The sequence below is a fragment of the Oncorhynchus keta genome, chromosome 19 (assembly GCF_023373465.1).
Source record: "Oncorhynchus keta strain PuntledgeMale-10-30-2019 chromosome 19, Oket_V2, whole genome shotgun sequence".
In the NCBI taxonomy this organism is placed as follows: domain Eukaryota; kingdom Metazoa; phylum Chordata; class Actinopteri; order Salmoniformes; family Salmonidae; genus Oncorhynchus; species Oncorhynchus keta.
This window is the reverse complement of record NC_068439.1, coordinates 65554690-65574922: the sequence shown is the minus strand read 5'-3', so window position 1 is coordinate 65574922 and position 20233 is coordinate 65554690. Positions and strand designations below refer to the sequence as shown.

Below are 20233 nucleotides of genomic sequence, written 5' to 3'. Positions count from 1 at the left end.
TCTACAATTGTTCATGAAACACTGGATTATCTCTCTCTCTCCCTCCCTCCCTTCCTATCTTTCTTTTTCTCTCAGACACACACACAAGCACTCAAGCGTAGACATATACACACTCCTGTACACTATCTCTGGACAGTAGCCCACATATCCAGGCCAAGGCTGCTCTTTGGGGAGTGAGGGAGGGAGGCCCATGTCGCTGGACTGAACAAGCCTGCAGCCAGCGAGCAGGGTCTGCCTCCATCTCGTCCTCTGGAGGCTGATGTGAGTGCTTGTAGCTGAAGTAATGAATAGCGAATAAGGTGGTTTAACAAGGCCCACGATGCAGGCAGATTACACGCCAGCCATGAGGGGGGCAATGACAGACTGACTGACAAACACCAGGTAGACACCAATCCTCCCTGTTACCATGGAAACACTGGCTGGTGGTGAAAGAATAGAGCACTAAAGATGGAGGGGGAAATGGGCAGTTTTCCATTCAGCTGCAAATGACTGGAGTTCACTAGAGGCCAGAGACCAGGACCTAAAATGAACACCTGCCAAATCCGGGTAAATTTTGACATTGGCATGCAAAATGTCTATTTCATCAGCCACGTTTGTGTCAGAGTCTATCTAGAAGATAGCGAAGGAGTCAGGCGCAGGACACAGGTAAGAGTAAAAAAACACTGTATTTACTCAATCCAAGAGCATAACAAAAATCACGTTATCAAACAAGGACAAAACAGGATAGAACTCCAACACACAAAATACAATCACGCACAAACAGAAAGGGAAACCAGAGGGTTAAATAAGGAACATAATTATGAGATGGGAACCAGGTGTGTAAATAGACAAAAACAAATGAAACATGGATCGGTGGCAGCTAGAAAGCCGGTGACGTCGACCGCCGAACGCCGAACGCCGAACGCCGAACGCCGAACGCCGCCCGAACAAGGAGAGGGAACAACTTCGGTGGAAGTCGTGACAGTTTGTGGATGGTTCGGGATACACAGTGTGAGCATTTCACTCGTATTTGTGAATAGAAAATGGTCAAGTATGGTCATATTAATAGTCAAATAAATTCTGCCGTTTTGTTTCATAGCTGGTAAATTAATCGCTGAAAAAAAAGATTAATCCTATTATAGCCTATTCCACCTCGTACTGCAACACTGTCTGGCTGAGGCTGTGTGCACTTGAAGAGCCAAGCAAAAAGATTAATTTTAGAAGCGCTGCACACTGGCATAAAAGTTGATCCAATTTACTTGAAATGAAAGTCTACTAGTGAGACTTTGTCCTTGTGTTTCTTGGATACTTTGTTCACAAGCTTGGTTGTTTTGTCATGTTTTAGTTTCAACTGCTAGGGGAAGAGAAGTCACCTGCTTCTAAGAGGCAGGTGAAATGCTTTGGTTATAAAACTCAGGTCACCAAAAATGTTATTAAATAATATACCACATTACTTCTTACTAGTAATACATGTATTGTTTTAGGAACATTCCAAAGCATGCTCATACGTTTTGTTGGTGTTTTGTTGCTGTAATTTTAGCAGGGAAAAAGTATTTGGGTTTGAAAAAAATCTGAGCGGCTGCTAGATTTTTTTTATCTACCTTTGGTGGCTGGCAGGGTTGGATAGGTTACATTCTAAATGTAATCCGTTACAGTTACTAGTTACCTGTCCAAAATTATAATCAGTAACGTAACTTTTGGATTACCCAAACTCAGTAACGTAATCTGATTACATTCAGTTGCTTTTAGATTTATTTCCCCTAAAAAGGCATTAGAAGACAAAAATCTATGCTACCAATTGAACACCATCTATTGCAGGATAAATCAATGTTAATGTTTACATAGCTGGCCATATAGATGTTACATTTTACTTTGTGGGTTGGTTATGTAGGCTTCTTCTAACCCATCGTTTTCTATTACATATAATAATACGATTAAATTATATCTTTACATTAATAACCAAAATCTATCAGAATTCCAGAATTCCTGCGGCCTTGTGAATGTTAACCTGTTAAAAGGTCTTACTCTCTTTGGCTACGGAGAGCGTGATCACAAAGTCGGAACGGCTTGTGCTCTCATGCATGCTTCAGTGTTGCTTGCCTCAAAGAGCGCATAGAAGTAATTTAGCTAATCTGGTAGGCTCATTTGTTGTTCGTAATAGTTTGCATTCCCTGCCATATCTGACGAGCGTCGGAGCCGATGTAGTAGGATTCAATCTTAGTCCTGTATTGACAGTTTGCATGTTTGATGGTTTGTCGGAGTGATAACATGATTTCTTATTAGCGTCTAGGATTCACACTCCTTGACAGCGGCAGCTCTACACTTTAGCTTGGTGCGGATGTTGCCTGTATTCCATGGCTTCTGGTTGGGGTATGCACATACGGTCACTGTGGGGATGACATCATCAATGTAGTTATACTACATGTAGTATACTCCTGTAGTATACTAATGTAGTAAACTCCTCAATGCCATCTGATGAATCCCGGAACATATTCCAGTCTGTGCTAGCAAAACAGTCCTGTAGTTTATCTTACCACTTCTTACCACTATCTTACCACTTATGGTCATATTTGCCAAATGGAGGGCAAGGGAGAGCTTTGTGCGTTTCTGTGTGTTGAGAAAACACATCAGCTATTATTGACAAATAGACACAGACCACCACCACATGTCTTATCGGAGGCAGCAATTCTGTTTTGCCGATGCAAGGAAAATCCAGCCAACTGTATATTATCCATGTCATTGTTCAGCCATGACTCGGTGAAAGACAAGATTTTACAGTTTTTAATGTCCTGTTGGTAGGTGTTAGTATAATTTAATTATGCCGATGTGCTTTCATCAATTGAAAGCCCTTCGTCTATTTTATGAGAATTTGCAAGATTTCTTGTTTGCATAAAATAGACGCAGACCAGTCTTTAAATAATAGGTAATAGAATTTATTCTCTGAGCGCACTCCACTCAAAACAAATGCATCAGTTTAAATACAGATCATGACGCCATTTCACTGTCTTAAACGAACCCCCCCTCGACAGGACAAAGTAAGGTGAAAAGTTCATTCTATCTTACTAACACACTCCCAGATAACTTTTGACCCCTCAACATTATCGATCACCACTGAACTGACAGGTTTAATTAACAGAAACCCTAGGAATGCACTCACTGCCTAATCTAAAAACCCCAGAGCTAAGTTTCAGGTTGGGTCAACCATAGGCTAACAACCTTATGTGTTTACACAGTCCACAACCCATTTGTTCCTGCCCAGTTGGAATGGTTTTATTACTCCTTTCTGCTGTCACACAATTTCTTCCTATGAACTCATATTGTCTATTTAAACATACAGAGTAGTTTATTTCGACACAATTCTATTTAAAGTGGAGATATTGTTTATTCATTTATCCATAATAAATCCATAATAAATTCAACAGTAGGATAGTCTCGAACGGAGCTCATCTAGTTTATTCTCCAATGATTGCACGTTGGCCAAAAGGACGGATGGTAGAGGGGGGTTACCCACTCGCCGACGAATTCTCACAAGGCACTCGGACCTGCGTCTCCTATATCGGCGTCTCTTCATGCGAATGACAGAGATTTGGGCCTGGTCCGATATCAGCAGTAAATCCTTTGCGTCCGACTCGTTAAAGAAAAAATCTTTGTCCAGTTCAAGGTGAGTAACCACTGTTCTAATATCCATAAGCTCTTTTCAGTCATAACAGACCATGGCAGAAACATTATGTACAAAATAAGTTATTAACAACATGAAAATATACACAAAATAGCACAATTGGTTAGGAGCCCATAAAACGGCAGCCATCTCCTCTGTTCCCAAAACTACAGTCTGTTATGAACAGAGTGGACTATGTTTTGTAGACTTTACCCTTTGCTAACATTTTTAAAAAATGCATTGTTTAGAAGTGCAAAGGCGAATTGAGTTATTGCACACGCGCACTTCAGATTGCATTGTTTAGAAGTGCAAAGGCGAATTGAGTTATTGCACACGCGCACTTCAGAGTAGGCGTTCCCTAACGGAAATATGCAGATGCATGCTAGAAAGGGCCAATAGGATCTCATTATCTCATGCTTGGCTCTGCACACTATGACTTATTTGTTCCCATTGGAAACGACAGTGTCTGGTCTATCTTGGTTTAGTTATAAAAGTCTTTGGCTCAGTCATTATGGCTAAAGCTTTTCAGGCATACAAATGTACTGCAGCTCTTTTTTCTCAGAGAGATTTGCAACAGTATAAAGGTTACTTTTAAGAGCAGCATAAAAATGTATACAACCATATTATTCAGAATGTGAACTTACATGAACTTACATAATCCTAAAATGAAAATAGTTCATGTTGAATTGTGAGGGCATGACTTTTCTGACAGAAACAGACCCTGGCTTTTCAGGCTGCCATCTACATTTATATTGCCAGGTAACACAGAACAGTATTCTGCAAATATGACAAGCAACAGGCACTCCTGAATCATTCAGACACACTGTAGGCTCAGGGAGAAGAATCTTATGATATCACCGACAGACACTATAAATCTCACACAAATAGGAGTCTGTCAAAGACTTCAATGGTTCATATCATATGTCTGTCTCATCATCAGCCGGGGAGTTGATAAAGCATCAGTTTAGGAAATTACAACTGTGCCTCCCTCTTGTAGAGGCTTAACAATTTCCTATTTCAAATAGTGACTGCAAATCAATTATCTACACTGAATATAATAAACATTAGGAACACCTTTTGCCCTCAGAACAGCCTCAATTCGTTGGGACATGGGCTCTACAAGGTGTTGAACGCGTTCCACAGGGATACTGGCCCATGTTGACACCAATGATTCCCACAGTTGTCTGGATGTCCTTTGGGTGGGAGACCATTGTTGATACACACAGGAAAACCCAGCAGTGTTGCAGTTCTTGACACAAACTGGTGCACCTGGCACCTACTACCCCGTTCAAAGGCACTTATATTGTTTGTCTTTCCCATTCACCCTCTGAATGGCACACATACACAATCCATGTCTCAGTTGTCTCAAGGCTTAAAAATCCTCCCCTTCATCTACTCTGATTTTAAGTAGATGTGACATCAATAAGGGATAATAGCTTTCACCTGGATTCACCTGGTCAGTCTGTCATGTTAATGTTTTGTATACTCAGTGTATATCAACGTAACTCATTGTCAACTTGTTACATGCATTGAGAGTGGTATGGCCGGAAAGAAAACAGGAATAATATGGAAATGGCATTGATTGAACACAGCAGGAAAAAGCTAAAGCCATGAAACGTTGACGTATGGTGATGCACTCTGGGAAAACATTTTATGCATATTTCCTGGCATCCGTCTCACATCTGCAGCTCATTGATTTGTGCCATTTGTGACTGTGTCACGTAATTAATGGCCATCCTGTCATCCAGAGTAGGGCTGGCTGTCTCTCCAGTATTTAATGACAGCTCTGGCCTGATTACTATTCATCAGGAGTCCCAGGGGCAGAACGCAAGGCAGCAGATGGAGGGGATCGGGCTGGGGAAAGGCTGGGGTCCTGAGGCTGAGCATCTGAGAAACTGGAGAGCTGAGAAGCCTGAGAGGCTGGGGCTAATGGCCTGGGGGCAGGTGCTGAGTGTCTGAGAAGCTGGGGAAAGGCTGAGGCAAAGGCTGAGAGTCTGGTGCAGGCTGGGGAAAGGCAAGGGCAGGGTCAGGTCAGATTAGACAGTCATGGATGCCCCATCAGCCTTCTGAGCAGGTTTCCAACAACAGGTCTGTCTGGCACACCGTATCGTTAATTCTCAGACGAGTGAGCGTGGCATTTGGAGAAAGAGCTTTTTGTAGCCTGCTGGGAGAATAACAGGGACTACGAATGCATTCCATTTTCAGATGCAGTCGATGTAAACATACTTGATAAAATACAATTGCAAGGGAAATAATGTAATAATGATGTACAGTGCCTTCAGAAAGTGGTGGGTAGACTATGGTGCTTTGGTGACAAAACGGATGGTACTGTGATAGACTGCATCCAATTTGCTGAGTAGAGTGTTGGGGGCTATTTTGTAAATGACATCGCCGAAGTCAAGGATCGGTAGGATAGTCAGTTTTACGAGGGTATGTTTGGCAGCATGAGTGAAGGATGCTTTGTTGCGAAATAGGAAGCTGATTCTAGATTTAATTTTGGATTTGAGATGTGTGAGCGGACCAAGTAATTGGGCGTCACTCTAAAGCGGGAAGGTGGAATAAACGAGTCAGGAGTAGGTTTTCTTGATTTAACACAGTTCTCTATTGAGGGCATTTGGTCCACAAAAACATTTCAACATAATCAATGAAAATCTTCCAAGGAAAAAAAACATACATCTTCTTCTCCAGATAAAACAAGAACACAATAGGATTATTTTTAAGCTACAACAAAAAGTCACGGGATTGTCACCGTCTTAGTGGTTCTTCCTGGATAGCTCCTCTCTCTCGGTGGCCATCTTCCAGAGATAGTTTCCCCCCTCTCTGCTGGTTCCATTCTCTCTCTTATAGGGGAAGGAGAGTATGTCATTAGTACCGTCAGCTGTGCTTAATTGCCTCTGGTTACCTTGTCTCCCATGCCTTGTTGGGCTAATATCCATGAGCCCAGCCTGCCCTCTGGTGGTCCTTCCACAGATGCTTAATGTGAGTCTGGAAGGAGAGTTTACAGTCTAACCTGACATCTAGGTATTTGTAATTGTCCACATATTCTAAGTCAGAACCGTCCAGAGTAGTGATGCTAAACGGGCAGGAAGGTGCAGGCAGCATGCATTTAGTTTTATTTGCATTTAAGAGCAGTTGGAGGCCACTGAAGGAGAGTTGTATGTCATTGAAGTGGTGTGGGGGCTGTGCTTTGGCAAAGTGGGTGGGGTTATATCCTTCCTGTTTGGCCCTGTCCGGGGGTGTCCTCGGATGGGGCCACAGTGTCTCCTGACCCCTCCTGTCTCAGCCTCCAGTATTTATGCTGCAGTAGTTTATGTGTCGGGGGGCTAGGGTCAGTTTGTTTATCTGGAGTACTTCTCCTGTCCTATTCGGTGTCCTGTGTGAATCTAAGTGTGCGTTCTCTAATTCTCTCCTTCTCTCTTTCTTTCTCTCTCTCGGAGGACCTGAGCCCTAGGACCATGCCCCAGGACTACCTGACATGATGACTCCTTGCTGTCCCCAGTCCACCTGGCCATGCTGCTGCTCCAGTTTCAACTGGCCTGGGCCCTAGGACCATGTCCCAGGACTACCTGACATGAGGACTCCTTGCTGTCCCCAGTCCACCTGGGCATGCTCCTGCTCCAGTTTCAACTGTTCTGCCTTACTATTATTCAACCATGCTGGTCATTTATGAACATTTGAACATCTTGGCCACGTTCTGTTATAATCTCCACCCGGCACAGCCAGAAGAGGACTGGCCACCCCACATATGCTCTCTCTAATTCTCTCTTTCTTTCTCTCTCTCGGAGGACCTGAGCCCTAGGACCGTGCCCCAGGACTACCTGACATGATGGCTCCTTGCTGTCCCCAGTCCACCTGACTGTGCTGCTGCTCCAGTTTCAACTGTTCTGCCTTATTATTATTTGACCATGCTGGTCATTTATGAACATTTGAACATCTTGGTCATGTTCTGTTATAATCTCTACCCGGCACAGCCAGAAGAGGACTGGCCACCCCACATAGCCCGGTTCCTCTCTAGGTTTCTTCCTAGGTTTTGGCCTTTCTAGGGAGTTTTTCCTAGCCACCGTGCTTTTACACCTGCATTGTTTGCTGTTTGGGGTTTTAGGCTGGGTTTCTGTACAGCACTTTGAGATATCAGCTGATGTACGAAGGGCTATATAAATAAATTTGATTTGATTTGATTTGATTGAAGCCTGTCTGGAGGTTAGTTAACACAGTATCCAAAGAAGGGCCAGAAGTATACAGAATGGTGTCGTCTACATAGAGGTGGATCAGAGAATCACCAGCAGCAAGAGCGACATCATTGATGTATACAGAGAAAAGAGTCGGCCCAAGAATTGAGCCCTGTGGCACCCCCATAGAGACTGCCAGGAGTCCGGACAACATGCCCACCAATTTTACACAATGAACTCTATCTGATAAGTAGTTGGTGAACCAGGCGAAGCAGTCATTTGAGAAACCAAGGCTGTTGATTAGCTGTTCAGGAGCCTTATGGCTTGGGGGTAGAAGCTGTTAAGAAGCCTTTTGGACCTTGACTTGGCGCTCTGGTACCGCTTGCCATGCAGTAGCAGAGAGAACAGTCTATGACTAGGGTGACTGGAGTCTTTGACAATTTTTAGGGCCATCCTCTGATGCCGCCTGGTATAGAGGTGCTGGATGGCAGGAAGCTTGGCCCCATTGATGTACTGGGCCGTGCGCACTACCCTCTGTAGTGCCTTGCGGTAGGAGGCCGAGCAGTTGCCATACCAGGTAGTTGCCATACCAGGCAGTGATGCAACCAGTCAGGATACTCTCGATGGTGCAGCTGTAAAAACTTTTGAGGATCTGAGGACCCATGCCAAATCTTTTCAGTCTCTGTTAAGGGATTTCTTTATCAATAATGACTAATTATGTATACATTTCAATCAGGACTGACTAATCAGAGTACTATTATGTTACTGTATATGTATGAATTTTATTTTTATCCTAGTACTGAATATAATGTGTGTAATTATAATCAAGAAGTAGAACAATGACTGTCTGTTCCTTGGTAGAAATGAATGAATTTATCATCAGACTGGCTAGAATGCTTATCTACACAGGCAGACCTTGGCTCGGGTCATAAATTATCTAAGTTGGGAGAGACGATGTGGGAAGGCTTGAGAACTATACAGCCATTGTACTGGAGTGGAGATGAGACGGGGTAGTACGAAAACTAATGACGTCATTTTCAGTTTATAACCTGTGGTAAACTGTATCATGTTCAGTACTCTCGAGAATAAACGCTGCTGATTGATTTTGAGACTGGTCTCTGTCCATTTTATGCAAATAAGAGCCTTACAAATTATTAGGAATTGACAGTGTTTAATTTTAATTGAGTATTAAAACATATAGGAATTTAATTCCTGTAACAGTCTCCTGAGGGGCAATAGTCTTTGTCGTGCCCTCTTCAAAACTGTCTTAGTGTGTTTGGACCATGATAGTTTGTTGGTGATGTGGACACCAAGGAACTTGAAGCTCTCAACCTGCTCCACTCCAGCCCCGTCGATGAGAATGGGCGCGTGCTCGGTCCTCCTTAGAGACCCAGAAAGACTCACAGCTTTAATCACTGCCAATGGTGATTCGAACATGTATTGACTCAGTGGGTTGAACACTACCTAATCAATATATATTCTGGGTTTTTGTTGTAAAATTATGACTTTTTAAATTTATATTTTTACAAATGTTCAAATTTTTCTTCCACTTTGATGAGTATTTTGTGTAGATCGTTGACAAAAAAATTACAATTAAATCCATTTTAATTCCACTTTATAATATAACAGAATGTTTTGGCACTGTAGCTGTTAACGGCAACTGAATAGGTGGGGGGTATAGCAGTAATTACAGTGCAGCCTACAATCAAGCATCAGACACAGCATGCACTTCCAGAAAAACAAACGGTTGTTTTTCATTTTGGAATAAAGAACAAAAACAATCTTATGTTTAGCCTGTTCCCTTCAACAGAACATAAACTTTCAGCCCTCGTACAAGTAGCATCACTTGTTTAATTGACCGGCTCGGCTTGAACCAGGGATTACTGAAAGCAATCATGTTTATTGTAGCACCTGTGCGACCCTACAGAAAGGGCCTGATCCTCTGGACACAGGAAGCTGCAAAGCACCTTACCCAGACTGTCCCCACTACCTCCCTTTCTCCCTCCCTCTTCAGTTCTTCCTCCTTATTTTTGCCCTCGCTCTCTCCCTCAGGCTCCCTGGAGTCACATTGGATCTCTGGTCTGGTCTGAAAGGTCTGGCTGGTCATTGTGACCATGGCAACTGCAGCAGTCCACCAATGGCAGGCCCTTGGAACCATTAACAGGAAGTAGAGGTGACGTGGGAGCTGAAGACTTGGCCCTGTCTCTCCACAGTAACCAAGCCAAGACTCTCTGTAAAGGACAATATTTGTTTGGGCATCCTGGTTGTGTAGGAGAGAGTAAGTTCTGCTACTGGAAGACTTTGTGTACTTATTTATTAGTGACACTTTCTTTAGATAATTCCAAAAGTAGAAATCTTAACCTAACGTAACATCTATTCTCATTAATTAGATGTATCATGAGCAAGCGAAATTCGATTGGCCTGTGTTGCCTTTAACGTGTATTTCTATATCGTCTTTTCCCAAATTATTTTATTATCATACTTCCTGAGAATAACTCGATTAATGTCACCCAGCAGCTACATATTATCAAATCCAAACAACAAACCATTGATGCCAAATAAACTATTGTGTGGTTATCCAGGGACATAAATATGATGATACAATAATTATGCAAATAGATCCCCAGGGGCATACAAAACATTTGAGAGGATGTGAGTAACTTAAACCCCTCCACATCTCAGATGACAAATACCCCGGTACGTAGGCTAAGCATCTCAGTGATCATTTGTATCGATGGGAGCCCATTGCCACCTTTTACATAGCCATCAATAGTATATTGATACTGTATATAATAATATAGACAGCCATCAAAAGTCATGTGGGGTGAACGATCTGGAAGGGCAACTGGGAGAATAGATACTGTAAGGGTTAGTTCAGGAATGTATGACGTGTGAACACTGATAAACCATTAGTGCTTTGCCACTGTCCTCCAGGACTCCACAGTATGCTGCTTTTTTACTGAGCTTCAGCATCAGCAACCACTTGATGCATTTCACGTGTCTCTCTATTATACATGGGAATACTTGGGAACAGATTTCCAAAATGTAAATCACTTGGAGCTGATTTCCTGGTGTTTTTACAGTCTGATGTGTCCAACAATGAAAATCTAAAAATGTATGTTTTTTTTGGCTTAGAAAACTTTAGGGGGGAGGAGGGGGGAATTAAACCACCTGCGGGCCAAATTTGTCCATCAGTTGGGGGATGCTGGTCTCAGCTACTATATTTCTCCAGTTTCCAACTGGAAAGATGGGAGAGAAAAAATGTAAAACCATATACTCAGCTAAATAAATTTATATCAACAAGTGCTAGAGGCATGATAGAAAATACACTGCCCCAGTTTTTTATCAAGAGCATCTTTAAATTAGTGTCATTGCATACAGTACCATAATTACAATGATCTTATTCTTTATACATCATTCAGGGCAGCAGTTGACAGCTTTCTGAAACCTCTTTATAAAATCGATTTCTTTCTGTAGATTATGCGAATCGCATAATCCATATAACATTGCACTAGGCCTGGGCTTTTTGGTCAAGCCCAACCTTTTGATTGGCAAATCAATTCTTGCGAGTTTCCATAAGCACGCATCACTTGCCTATGCAGTATAAAACAAAAAATGGAGTGATGCGGTGCCTGCTGTGATTGGTCGAGATTTCACAATGCAGTGTAACGCTCACAACCCCTTGGCCCGCCCCTACAGCACCAGTTAGATGTCATCACTCAGCAAAACGCCTGTCACTCAGTATGCGTGTCTATAAGAATCCTAGGGCATGGAAATGAATTACTAAGGTTAAGTAAATACATAAAAGTTGATTACCCTATTCCACTCGTCTATAAGTTCATTTCCTATTCCAATGTGACATTAGTGTCATTGGACAGTGAAAGGCTCCCTTAGGAGAGAGTAGCCTTGTGCGTCTTAATGAACACTGGACTCGTTCCCAAAACGTTGCTATCATATACTCTTTCTGAAAGAACTACCACTCATACTGTACATGGTACCCATCTAAAATGACTTCCATTCCAGTTGGCACAGGCCTTGCAACAGTGCTGACATGAAATCACACATCCCCCCCACTGACTGCTAGTGCTGTCATTCTGTTTGTCAGAGCCCCATCTCCAACTTGGTCATGTCTGCTTTAGCAGCAACACCTAATTTACTGTCGATGTCTGACAAGTTATTGAAAAAAAGCTACCGGCACTGAATACAGCAGGCAGGCAGTGATAAGGTATGATTGACCCAAATTGTACATTAATTTATGGGAGATATAAAGGTGTGTGCTTTGCATAACACATCTAATGGACTTTTCTGACTTATCACACCTGGTAAATCAAATAAACACAGGCACAGAAAACACTAGCAACATTGCAGTTGTTTCTATGTGTAAGAGATTACTATATGAAACACCTTCGAAGGACTAGACAAGAGAATCCACAAGAGGTTTGTAACAATGTACGCTGAGAGTTGGGAAGCAGGTTCAGGGAGTGAATATATTTAATTCAGAAATGAACAAAACAAGAAACAAACAGCACACCGACATAAAACAGAAACAATGAGGACTGGGGAAGAAACCAAAGGGAGTGACATAAAGGCCAGGTAATCAAGATGGAGTCCAGGTGAGTGTCATTATGCGTGAACCGCTGGTGACAGGTGTGCGTCCTAACGAGTAGCCTGATGACCTAGATGCCGGAGAGGGAACACAAGTGACAAGGTTAATTACGATAATTCAGTCAAATCCACTTGACAGCTTCTTATTCTGCTCGAGGAGTTCTAGAGCATCCTCAGAACCAGTCAATCAATATACATTCAAATCCATTCTCATGTTTTCACACATCTCACTATGAGCGGATTGACTCACTCCAATCATGTGGAGATGGTGTTGTTAACACACTAAGCCTCTCCAGTCAGTTTGTGTTTAAAGAACAGTGAGTTGTTGACCCTGTTCTGACCTTAGTGTTTGTGCATCAACATACAGATGTAAGAATTTGAGACAGTTTGCTACAGCAGGAAAATAATCCTGCAACAAAAGGAAACGTGAAGTATGTGGATTATATTTAATGGACACTTTTGTAGGGGTTGATAAATGTTTTTGTAAGGAAATATCAAGTCTGACATTTCGAAGTGAAATTACAAACTTCAGAAGCTTTTTTAAATCTCAAGCACACTACAAAGTTATCCTGCAACAGGGTGATCAAATTAAGATCATACATCTGTACAGACATCTGGCAGAGGTCCTGAGCTGACAGACTACAGATACTTTCTACAGAGCTCAGTACAGAATAACACAGATGATCAGACAAACAACAATCCAACACAGACTACAGGGTACTAAGACATTTTCATTATTATAATTTAATGTGAAAAATACAACATAAACCACCTCTTTCATGATTAAGTGAGGAGTCACAAGGCACTGGACCGTCTCATGTTATTACAAAGGAAGAGCAATAACAGAGCAGAGAAGCAGACATCAACCCTCGTCTTTTATATACACACTAGGAGACCAATGATTGCAGAGGAAACACTTGTCTTTTTCCAATACACTCCTCAACAAGATCTATTAAAAAAAGTACTATAAAGCTAAAGGTTATAAAAAGTGAATGTCTGTGATGTGTAACAGTTCAAGTCTGTGTCTGGTTGCGCTCGGTTGTGTTTGGACTGACTGGCTGTTTTAAAGCTTTGGAACAAATCAAATCAAACTTTATTTGTCACATAAGCCGAATACGGTAGATGGTAGACCTTACTGTGAAATGCTTACAAGCCCTTAACCAACAGTGCAGTTCAATAAGAGTTAAGAAAATATTTACCAAATAAACTAAAGTAAAAAATAATAAAACGTTACACAAAATAACAATAACTAAGCTATATAAAAGGTACCAAGTCAGTGTGTGGGGGTACAGGTTAGTTGAGGTCATTTGTACATGTATGTAGGGGTGAAGTGACTATGCATAGATAATAAACAGTGAGTAGCAGCAGTGTACAAAACAAATGGGGGGGGGGGTCATTGTAAATAGTCTGGTGGCAATTTTATTAATTGTTCAGTACTCTTATGGATTGGGGGAAGAAGCTGTTAAGGAGCCAAATGGTCCTAGACTTGGCGCTCAGGTACCGCTTGCCGTGCAATAGCAGAGAAAACAGTCTATGACTTGGGTGAGTGGAGTCTCTGACAATTTTATGGGCTTTCCTCTGACACCGCCTATTATATAGGTCCTAGATGGCAGGAAGCTTGGCCCTAGTGATGTACTGGGCCGTACGCACTACTATCTGTAGCGCCTTATGGTCAGAGGCCGAGCAGTTGCCATACCAGGCGGTGATGCAACCGGTCAGGATGCTCTCGATGGTGCAGCTGTAGAACTTTCTGGGGTCCCATGCCAAATATTTTCAGTCTTCTGAGGGGGAAAAGGTGTTATCGTGCCCTCTTCATGACTGTCTTGGTGTGTTTGGACCATGATAGTTTGTTGGTGATGTGGACACCAAGGAACTTGAACCTCTCGACCTGCTCCACTACAGCCCTGTCTGATAATGGGGGCCTGTTCTGCCAGCCTTTTTACCATAGTCCACGATCAGCTCCTTTGTCTTGCTCACATTGAGGGAGAGGTTGCTGTCCTGGCACCACACTGCCAGTTCTGACCTCCTCCCTATAGGCTGTCTCATCGTTGTTGGTGATCAGGCCTACCAGTGTTGTGTCGTCAGCAAACTTAATGATGGTTTTGGAGTCATGTTTGGCCACACGATCGTGGGTGAACAGGGAGTACCGGTGGGGACTAAGTACACACCCCTTAGGGGCCCCAGTGTTGAGGATCAGCGTTGCAGACATGTTGTTACCTACCCTTACCACCTGGGGGTGGCCTGTCAGGAAGTCCAGGATCCAGTTGCAGATGGAGGTGTTTAGTCCCAGGGTCCTTAGCTTAGTGATGAGCTTTGTGGGCACTATGGTGTTGAACGCTGAGCTATAGTCAATTAACAGCATTCTCACAAAGGTGTTCCTTTTGTCCAGGTGGGAAAGGGCAGTGTGGAGTGTGATTGAGACTGCGTCATCTGTGGATCTGTTGGGGCGGTATGCAAATTTGAGTGGGTCTAGGGTATCTGGGAGGATGCTGTTGATGTAAGCCATGACCAGCCTTTCAAAGCACTTAATGGCTACCGACGTGAGTGCTATGGGGCAGTATTCATTTAGGCAGGTTACCTTCGCTTCTTTGGGCACAGGGACTATGGTGGTATGCTTGAAACATGTAGGTATTACAGACTCCGTCAGGGAGAGGTTGAAAATGTCAGTGTGACACTTGCCAGTTGGTCCGCGCATGCTTTGTGTAGACATCCTGGTAATCCATCTGGCCCCGCGGCTTTGGGAATGTTGACCTGTTTAAAGGTCTTGCTCACATTGGCTACCGAGAGCGTTATAAACAGTCATCCAGAACAGATGGTGCTCTAGTGCATACTTCAGTGTTGCTTGCCTCGAATCGAGCATAAAAGGCATTTAGCTTGTCTGGTAGGCTTGCATCACTGGGCAACTCGCATCTGGGTTTCCCTTTGTAGAACCGGTGTAGAACCGACGAGCATCAGAACCCGTGTAGTAGGATTCAATCTTAATCCTGTATTGACGCTTTGCATGTTTGATGGTTCGTCTGAGGGCATAATGGGATTTCTTATAAAGGTCCGGATTAGTGTCCCACTCTTTGAAAGCGGCAGCTCTAGCCTTTAGCTCGATGCGAATGTTGCCTGTAATCCATGGCTTCGGGTTGGGATATGTACGTACGGTCACTGTGGGGACAACGTCGTCGATGCACTTATTGATGAAGGTGGTGACTGACTGAGGTTGTATACTCCTCAATGCCATTGGATGAATCCCAGAACATATTCCAGTCTGTGCTAGCAAAACACACCACAGCACTGAGTCGTTGCATGGTCACTCTCAGGAGACCAGACTCTCGGGATCATATTGTCTGTCTGCAACCCTGACCTACACATTCATGGAGTGTGTCCATCTCAATACTTCAGCTGGTGTCAGCTGGTGTCAATGGGACCACGGCCATGGTGCTTGTAGACTCCTCCCTTGGTGTGGGTGTGTTACTGGGCTAAAGACAGGGGAGGATGGAGGGGCTGTGGTTGCTCTGGGGGTCAAGTGAGGACAGAGGAGGAGGGTTGGGGAACACTGGCGGCTACAGGCTCCATCTTGCTGCTGTGGGTGATAGCTGCGTCTCGTGGCCAGATGCTGCGTCTCGTGGCCATGATGATCTTCTGGGAACACACACACACATTAGTAGGCTCTTAACATTAGACACTCAACACTAGGAAATACGAGGGATAAGCTGGGCTCTCAATCCGAGGACTGAGGAGGGAGGAGAATTCAACTAATCTCTGCTCCACTTCTACTGAGGAGAGACGCCAACTCCAGCTTCAGACACTGAAATGAAGTGGGACGCTGCAGAGTGACATCAAAGCTAAATGCAAGAGGAAATGTTTGGAGGACAAACAAATTATATATATTTTTATTTGGGGTGTTGACAATATAATTAGAGAAGGCGAGGAGAGGCTGGACAAATGCAGGACTGGACAGAAACAAGTGAGCATACATTTACAGGACAAGGTACAGCACACAGTATTGCTCTTACTGTACCTGGCCTTTGAGGCTGTCTCCGGTGAACATGTACTTGATGTGGTAGAGGAAGTCACAGATGGGGTCCACGAAGGACAGATGTTGACTGTGTTGGTCCACAGTCTGCAGCATCTCATGGAACGTCACTCCAATCTGCGATTCACAACATAGATCTTTAAGAAAGGAACAGGCAAATCAGTCACTGATTGAATGGCGATGGTGTGTCGCACGTCTCATGAACACAATGCTCGAGTGAAAAACCGAAGAAATTCTAAGAATGGCTATTTTTGTCAATGAGCTGTCCAGGGGGTGGCAGGCTGGTCAACAGAAGCACTGCAGATTAATGGGAAGCCACAGCGCAGCCCAGGGAAGAGACACCGCCGCTGGGGAGAGGAGCCAATACCAAGGACCTTAACTCTCCCTCTCTGCTCTCCGCAAATAACAGGATTTCTCCCTGAGCCAGCTAATCCCCCTTTAATCTTCCAAACTATTGTTCATTTTCTTGAGGTTAAACCTGGAGATGGGGGACCAGCCCTGGGACTTACCTCAGGGCCACACGCACATGTCACACATACAAATGTGCACACACACGGCACGTGGACACACACACACATATATGTACCCACCCACACACCCACCATCAGTTCTATTCTCTCTAATGGTCGAGGGAGTGTGAAAGGGAATTTCATTTACAGGCCTTTTGTGTGGGATTGTATGGTGTATTCAGGTTATACTGGGATATGGGGGAGGAAAGGAGGGGGGATATATGGACAGAAATGGACCTCCAGCATGCAGTGGGTCCTCTCCTGTTGGAAGCGCTGGAGGAAGGGCCCCACCAGGTGGTCCACATAGAGGAGTTGGAACTCTGTGTTTACTAGGGGCTTCAGCACCTCAGACAGGAACCTGGGGAGGGAGGAGAGAGGAGATATTAGACGTCTCCTAGAGAAAGATAGAGACTGAAGAGGAGAGAATGGACTGCTCTCTCAAAGACATATGGGGAAGGAGGAGAAAAGGACAAAAACATTTCTACAGAACTTAATGAAAGGCTTTGTAAAGCCAAGGACCCGATGCTAAGTGACTAAGGCTCACTGTGAGAGCTGTGTGCAAATGGAAGAAGACAATGGAGGCACTGAATTTGAAAGATAAACTACAGGTTTTTCTGAATGCACAGACAGCTGATAATAAACCAGATGTACAGCAGAACAAAAGCGTCAGAGTGTGTTTGCAGATGTCAAGATGGATCCCAGGTGTGTGTGTGTGTGTGTGTGTGTGTGTGTGTGTGTGTGTGTGTGTGTGTGTGTGTGTGTGTGTGTGTGTGTGTGTGTGTGTGTGTGTGTGTGTGTGTGTGTGTGTGTGTGTGTGTGTGTGTGTGTGTGTGTGTGTGTGTGTGTGTGTGTGTGTGTGCGTGTGTGTGTGTGTGTGTATATACAGGTCTTCCAGAGCGAGAGCCATGTGTGTTCTGTGTTTCAGAAGCGTCAGTGTGAGGCGTACACACTCGGCTGCCTGTGCCACTAGGGGTGTCTCATCACCGGGCTCTGCCGTCAGAATGCTGCGGTGCCCGCTGAGATCTCCCATGTCTCATGTTCCGCCCTCCCACACATCACGGCCCACACTGATGGCATTTCCATCTGCTTTACAGTAATGTAATCTCAGCAGGCCATAGCTCTGCTGTCATTTCACATGACTGTCCGTCGGAGCAGGAAAGGCACTTGCTGACACTTTAGGGAGTCCAGCGAGGCCTGAACAAGGCCTGAACACACAGTTATGGGGGAGATTTTCCCAGGCTAGATGAGAGGCCCTGCTGAGCTAAGCCTAAACTGGGCCTGGGAGGCAGCAGTCCTGCCAGCTGGTACCAGGACTAGAGGGGTGGAAAACAGCTAATCAGGGGGCAGCTGGTACCAGGACTAGAGGGGTGGAAAACAGCTAATCAGGGGGATACTGGTACCAGGACTAGAGGGGTGGAAAACAGCTAATCAGGGGGCAGCTGGTACCAGGACTAGAGGGGTGGAAAACAGCTAATCAGTGGCTACTGGTACCAGGACTAGAGGGGTGGAAAACAGCAAATCAGGGGCTACTGGTACCAGGACTAGAGGGGTGGAAAACAGCTAATCAGGGGGCAGCTGGTACCAGGACTAGAGGGGTAGAAAAGAGCTAATCAGGGGGCTACTGGTACAATTTGTAAGTCGCTCTGGATAAGAGCGTCTGCTAAATGACTTAAATGTAAAATGTAATGTAAATGACTAGAGGGTGGAAAACAGCTAATCAGTGGGCAGCTGGTACCAGGACTAGAGGGGTGGAAAACAGCTAATCAGGGGCTACTAGTGCGTCTTCCTTGGGTATGAGGGAGAGCTGTCCAATGCTGGAGTGGTGCCAGATGGTGTTGGCTAGGGCCAGCACGTAGCTGCAGTACATCTAAGAGTAAGACTGGTGGCAGGCGGTCCAGAAGTGCGAAGGGGTACCCTTCCCACTCAGTCTCTGATGTGAGGCATGGGCTGCCCAGAACACTCATAATACGGTCCTGCAGGACCACCCAGTAAGGCTCCTAGAGAGGAAAACATACAACGTTAAGCTCACTTCTTTTCAGACTTTAGAGAAGCATTCAGACGGGAGTCTGGAGGACAGATGAAGTAATGCTTATTTGGGTAAAGCCATCACTCTTGTCTAACTGCCCAGAATTTCACATTGAGCAATAAAATACCACAATTTATGGACCTTGTCTTTCATGGATAGTTGAAACTTGATCATGCGAATGGGGAAAAACAAGTTTGCTGTATGCCATGAACAACATTCCTGATCTATAACAAAGTGTGTGTGTGTGTGGGTGCGTGAATGTGTGCGTGATTAGAGAGGAATCTTACAGGCAAGGCAGTGATCACCAGCGTTCATCCAGGCACTTATGTTCCCCCGAGGCAACAGCAGTTGGCTGTTAAAAGGCACATGACATCAGGAGGCCAATCCACACACAACATAACAAAACACAACACAGATATATAACATACAGACACTGTCATCTAGAGGGGCACACAGGTCTAACTGAGCTCTGCAGAAAACTAACACTGCAGTGATTCAGCACCACTTCAAGATGACTCATCATCCATTCCTCACACAATGCTTCTGCATAATAACAGGGACTTTTATTTAACCAGGCAAGTCAGTTAAGAACAAATTCTTATTTACAATGACAGCCTACCCTGGACAAACCCGGACGATGCTGGGCCAATTGTGCCCCACCCTATGGGACTCCAAATCACAGCTGGAGGTGATACATCCTGGATTTGAACCAGGTACTGCAGTGACACCTCTTGCACTGAGATGCAGTGTCTTAGACCACTGCGCCACTCGGGAGCACTTAACACATGCTTCAAGAGGACAGTGCAGTCAGCTTCATGTGTTAAGTATATATATATATATATATATATATATATATATGTTTTATTTTATATAGTCTAGAGCCCGTTCTCAGACTTCTCCCCCTCTCAATGACTGGTTAGCAGCCGCTGTTCGACCTACGAGCCTTGACACCATGCTGACCTCTTGAGGACGACGCTGAGCAGAGCGTTGCCAATGTCCTTGCCGGGCACTGCCAGGGCCATCAGCTCTACACAGGTGACATGCAGGGCGTGGGCGGCCGGATTGGGGAACTCGTTGAACCTCCAGTCACAGTTCGGGAATGGCCCGACAGTCAGGGAGAATTTAAAATTCCAAAAACAATAACTTTAGCAGTATATATTTTGTTTGAGCAAAATAACAGTATTAGTCTTGGCAAAATGCATAGAATTGCAGGAAATTTATCTCTGCTCCATGGAAAAATGTGTAGAATTGTGGAAAATACAT

At 44.3% G+C, this 20233-nt stretch overlaps 1 pseudogene; it reads right to left on the bottom strand.

Annotated features, from left to right (window-relative positions):
- Positions 1-16411: 16411 nt before the first annotated feature.
- Positions 16412-20233, bottom strand: part of LOC118397874 (mediator of RNA polymerase II transcription subunit 23-like) — a 42480-nt pseudogene continuing 38658 nt past the window's right edge.